General features: G+C 48.8%; 1 long non-coding RNA gene across 1 annotated transcript; it reads right to left on the bottom strand.

The window, feature by feature from the left end:
• Positions 1 to 1,691: 1,691 nt before the first annotated feature.
• On the bottom strand, positions 1,692 to 4,920 carry LOC137861701 (uncharacterized). The gene is made up of 3 exons (XR_011099788.1): positions 4,733 to 4,920; positions 4,358 to 4,393; positions 1,692 to 1,858 (listed from the first exon to the last, which is right to left on the bottom strand). It is a non-coding gene; the product is annotated as an uncharacterized lncRNA (long non-coding RNA).
• Positions 4,921 to 6,000: the final 1,080 nt, after the last annotated feature.

Raw genomic sequence — 6,000 nt, 5'->3', positions numbered from 1 at the left:
GAGCTCCTCTTTTCTGTGCATGTAACTACTCACCTCTCCACTCTGGTGGGGACAAACTCAAGTGTCAGACCCACGGGTTCACTCAGAAATGGGGTTCTCATTTCAAAATCCCTTGGTGCGACAGCACAGAGGTTTTTTTAATTCAGCTTTCCACGTGATGGAAACAGAGGTAGAGACTGCAGCACAAACATAGCTCACTTGTCTGGAGCAATATTACTCGGGTATAAAAATTAATTCTGGATGTTTTGAGAAAACATGGTTTTCCCTAAATCTTGCACATCACTACGTGGAGCACATGGAAGAGCAGACCTGGAGCAGCTCAAGGGCAGTGGGGCCACCCCGGCCACCAGCACGACCTGGGAGCTTCCCAAAGCCCTCCCTGGGTGGAGCAGGGCCCCGGGCAGCCAGCACCTCTCCGGGGTACCCAGCACCTCTCCTGGGCACGGGCTCCCAGAGCAGCTGTCAGTGGGGAAGTTATTGCAGCTGCCAATAACCAGCATGCTGTTAATCTGCAAACACAGCTTTCTGCAGCCCTTTCCTCGCATTTAAATCAGTTGCACCAGAGTAAAAAAAATAAAAATTGTTTGTTTAAGCTAGGCTAACTAGTCAGTGATGTGTTTGGTTGGGAACCTGTTATGTTTTGCTATTTTATCATGTTGCTATTTCCATGTTCAAAGGCTAGTTAAATTATTTACACTACACTTCATATATTGTGTACAACACTCGCCTTGACACAAACAACAGCAACTGCACAGCCCGTTTCCTTGGGCAGGCACTTCGCAGGGCCCCGTGCCTCGCAGGGAGGGACCCGTGCAAAAGCCTCCACTGTCCTCCCCCCCAAAATCAAGGGCCACACGGACACAAACTGCCCTCAAGGTTTCAGGCAGTGACATTGATTTATTCCTGGAGACTATTACAGAATACGGAGCAGAAGGTGAATAAACTGAGTGTTAGCTCAGTGCGAGAAGGCAGCTACACCTAAAATTCAGTGTGAATGATGAATTGCTTTCAGCCATAACACTCAATGCAACTTCAGGGTGTATATTATGGAGTAGGGACCTGGGGAGGCTCTGGGAGTGTTTTGTTTTACCACCCCAATCACTTACAGCCTGGGATCTAAGCCTCATTGCAGCTGTGCTACCTTTAAGGTCTGCCTGGACTCCCCCCCTCTCTATCCATCCATTCACTCACAACCCAAACCCCGCATCCTTGCCCAGCAGCAACCAAAATGGGTGCAGTGTTGAGAAGCCCCCAGAACCCCGGCAGCACAAACCCGAGGTACAGCAGGAACCTGAAACCCTGCCTGGTGGCTGTCCCTCGCCTGGGGGCCCTGCCATCCCCATGCACCTGGGCAATCCAGGAAGGGAAGGAGCGAGCCCTGGAAATATCACGGACTCCCCCATGGGTCGGTGAGCCTGGTGAGCATTGAGCCTGGAGCTGCCTCACTGAGCACTGAGGATGAAATTCCTGCTGAGAGGAGCCAGGTCAGGGCCCGAGCACTGCCTGCAGCTCAAGGCTTGCCATTGCACATGCCTCGCGAATCGAGCTGCAGGTACCAGAGCCATTACAAGCCAAATGGATGTTTGATAGCCTCAGCACCCATCAGTCTGAAACCTGATCAGCACGGCGCTCTCAACAGCAGCACTTGCAAGAGCTAAAATAATTTGCACTAATAAGGCACTGACCTGTGCAGTCCTTAATGATCATTTAGCTTCAGCAATGCTCTTTGCCGTTATCGAGTTGCCTGGAGTTGGGTTTGTCAGCAGAAAACTCCTGCATCAGATCAAGGATGTGCACGGAAACCAAACCACAAGGCTCGGGCTTGTTCCTTGTAAATTCATTCCAATTATATAAACTGCTAAATTAAGAAATGAGGTATTTAAAACACAAAGGGGTTATAACGGAGCCACGAATACACAAACAAACATCACAGAAAGGCTTAATTCCGTTTCTTGCCTTGCTTGCTTATTGAAGTGCCATATGTTGCTGCAAGTGCTATGAAAATATCATAATAAGATCATAATTATAAGGTTTGTTGAATTATAGAGTAAAGAAGCCACTTATTTACATTTAAATATGAACACTGGTAATTGAAACGTCACATGCTTCTCTGTTCTTGACTGCAGAAAAATATTTATCTACCAACAGCTTGATGTGCTTTTCAACAGCAGCCTGGATTCATGAAAAGGACTGTTATTCACCCCGGTTTCTTTTTTCGGTTTCCTTCCATTTCTCCCTCCTGATTTACGAGCGCAGGCACCGAGGCAGCAGTGAAGACCCTGTGATACAGCGGGGTCGGTGCCCGGCTGGTGCTCAGTGCTTCCCCGAGCTGTCAGCAGGGGAAGCCCCAAAATGGCTTCAGGGAATCAATTCTAAATCGACCCCATCGAACCGACGCGGAATCCAACTGCAGATGCATTTAAACAGATTAGCTCTTGGTAGAGTTGGTTAGCAAGCTAAGCTGAATCAGAGTAAGGTTGAGTACACATCCAGAGGGTTTACGTGGGTTTAAAGTGAAAACTACATTGGTTGAGCCGGGGAGCCCTTACAGACAGCCCCAGGGAAGTCCCTGCAGTCCCACACAGGCTCGGCTGCCCCAAACTCACTCACGAATTAGACCTGAAGCTTGGCCATGTCTCCCCTCCTGACAGCCCTACCAAGGTCCCCAAAAAGCCTCCAGTAGCCCGACTCCACTGAGGGAGGTGAAGAACAGCACAACCCAGGGTTTTATTATTTATTTTTTACACCAGCATGGTTTAAAAGCTCCACACCTGGCCACTGAGTTAATGGTCAAGCCTACAGCTAACTGAAGCAGTTCTAGGGTAATGCCAACTGCATGAATCTCAGTCACCTGCTCCACTTCCCCACACCTTTCCCAAAACACTCCTTGTTTCCTGGTTTAATAATTAAATGTCCCATGGAGGAAAAAAAAAAAAACTCCAAAAAAGAAACCAGGCTACTGGAGTTCAGTGAGAACAAGTGCCATTCGCAGGCAAATGGAAGAGGGGGAACAAAACACTTGGGTGCGGGGGCAGCCCCAACTCTCATCAACACCAAGAGGACTGTCCATGGATCTCATGGGGCTCTGGAGGAGCTGGGCTGTGCTGGGTCAGGTCGCTCAGATGGTGGGAAAGTGCCCAGCAGCAGCGGGGACAGCCTGCCCCTGCCAGTGACAACAGCATCTCCAAAGCAATGGGTCAGCAAGGAGCATAATGAGATGTGACAGTCGCTTCATTTGTAAAATATATGCTACAGCTATTAGGGTAAAAGTGCTAATAGCAGGGGCGACATTTGCATAATTACGCTCACTGGAAGGATCTGGGTTTACATTGACCTAACAGCAGCTCTCAGGGGTGCAAAGCGCAGTCAGCTCCGCAGCTACGGGGCAGGAACTGCCCTGGGCATGGGCCCACAGTCAGCATCCCTGGGCTAGGACACAAGGTCTCCACCCCTGGGCTCATGAGGATGTACAAGTTTCACACCACAGTACACAGATCAGTGACCAGATGTGGTTTATGCAAGATACTGCTTTTTTGCTTCTCTGGTATCAGAGAGCTTGCAAATCACCCTCCCTTTTACCCACCACACCCCAAACGCTAACAGCTCAGCCCTGCTTCATCACACAATTAGGCTGAAGAACAACTAAGGGACAAATTAGCAGCACAAAAGGAACACAGAGGAGCTGTGGGGAAGCAGAGCAGTGTAAGACAACCGCTGCTGTCTTAAAAAGGACCGTGCTTCAGTGCTGCAGGGACATCCCTCCTGCACCACTCGGAGACATTTCCTCACTCACTATGCCTACAATTAGTGTTTGTTTTTTTGTTTTTTTTTGTTTTTTTTTTTTTTTTAAATGCAAGTTCTGCATTTGGTTTTTCCAGCTGCGACCACGCCTGTTCCCAGAAGCACGGCAGGGCTGAGGTGGGAAGGGAGCCCTGGAGGTGCTGAGGCCCAGGGCCTGGCTCAGGCAGGGCCATGTCCCACAGGACGCTCTGATCCAAGGGGCTGAGGGCATACGGCCTGTACGTGGCATTTAGCCCTTCCAAACAGAATTAATTTAACACTTATTAAAAACCACTACTTGCATCACAGCACAGCATTCAGCTCTGCTTGCTGCTGCCCAGGGTTTGTTTGTCACAGCTGACCCAAGGCACAGGGACAGAAGGCGGCTGCTGCACAACCCAGCCCCAAACCTGGGACACCTCCAGTGCACAGGGAGGTGAGGAGACAAAAAAAAGAGTACAAAATGGCCAAAACAGCCAAGGTGGCTACAGCCCTTTCCTAGGAGATAGTGAAACACTCACACAACACCTTCATGTTAGCCTCTTCCCTGAGAATAACAAGCATGGCAGCTTCCCACCTGGGTTACATTTCTGTGTACTTTGCTTCGTGTCCCCTTTCCAAATCATGAAGGATTCATAGATGAATAACACACTAGGAATAATATGTGTCTATATTTATAAAAATATAAAACCCAGCACAAAACAATGGTACACTCTTCCCCAACACAGTAAGTTAGTGACTAAAAGTAGTAAAAGTAATTAAAAAAAAGAAACAGATCACATTGTTAAACACCTAAAAACCTTGCCAGTGGCTCAGGGGAGCAGGCATAGTTCTGTTCCCCAACAAGCTATGCCATTTCATTGTCCACAAAGCCTTCCCATGATGTATAAAGGGTTCATTTTCTGGGTCCCCCCCCTCCCTTTTTCCTCTAGGGCATTTGTGGCACACTTACCTCTGCACCTGCCTTCCCTCCAACAGGGCAGGCTGCTGAAGCCACATGTGCCTTTGCCTAGCAGGGCAGCAAGTCCTGCCCCACACCATTCCCCTCAGGAGGTTCCCTCCCTGCCCCTCCTCTGCAGCCCCTTCCCTCTCCAGGCAGCTCCCCCAGCAGAAAGAGGGCCAGGGGCACCCACCACACCTCACCCACCTCAGTCCTACAGCCCCAGCATCCTGCTCCCACATGCACTTCAGCCCAACAACCCCACCAAAATAAAGCCTTGAGGCATCCTCTCTGTTCAGTCATTAAATAGAGGAGAAATTACCCTCACCTGGAGGCAAAGGGAGCGGGGCCAGGTCCCAGAACCACCTGTGGCTGCGGTCACTCACATCACATCTGCATTTTAACCTTATCTACAAAACCCACAGGGGAAACCCTGGCTCCTTTTTTTTTTTTTTTTTCTTTCAATTTTTAAGGTGGAAAACAGCTCTCTAAGATAAACGTGGGTGTCATTGCTCTGGTATCACACACATCCCCGAAGCAAAGAGTAGTACAGTGGCAGACCCCACACACAAGCTGGTGCCCTGCTGGCCTGCTCTGCCGTGCCTGGCATCGTCCCGGCGCTGTTTTAAGCCCACGTGGGGCAGCCCTGCTCCTGCAGACTCATGGATGCACGACAAGAGGAGCTTAGGAGGACGGGTGTGTGAGATGCAGGCAGTGTCTTGCTGCTAGATCCCAGCACGTGGCATTCAGCATGCGAGGAATCCTTCAAAGCATAGCCCAAGTTTTTATGCAAACCCATTTAGGAAACCACTTATCTCCTCCGTAGATTCTCTCCTTTCTGTTTTCCTTCTTTTCCTTTTTTAAGCACTTTTGAAGAGGTGATCTCCACTGAGAGGTGGGTAGGACCGAAGAACAAGCCCTTGGCACAAAGATTCTGTGGATTTGCAGCAAATCTCACACCCTTAAGTCACCCCAGGAATGAAGACACCCCAAGGACAGGCCTGCTGAAAAATTATATCCACAGATATATCTACAAAAAAATGTCACTGGTGACTAGTACTTCCTAATAGCAATAATGGAACCTCCTCTCTTTGAAAGTCAACTGAGGAAAGCACGCACCCTTTCATGAGTTAAAGTGTTTGGACTAACTTTTAAAAAATTACTCAGCTCCTCTGAAGTTTCTTTCATGGGATTGAAGATTTTTCTTGTATCAAATTATCTGGATTTCTCATGGATTATGCATTTCTCAAAAACTCACAGTTTGCAGATTAAAGAGAAAA

Source organism: Anas acuta, chromosome 10, assembly GCF_963932015.1.
Source record: "Anas acuta chromosome 10, bAnaAcu1.1, whole genome shotgun sequence".
In the NCBI taxonomy this organism is placed as follows: Eukaryota; Metazoa; Chordata; class Aves; order Anseriformes; family Anatidae; genus Anas; species Anas acuta.
The sequence above is the reverse complement of the archived record's forward strand: the minus strand, read 5'-3'. Positions and strand labels throughout refer to the sequence as shown.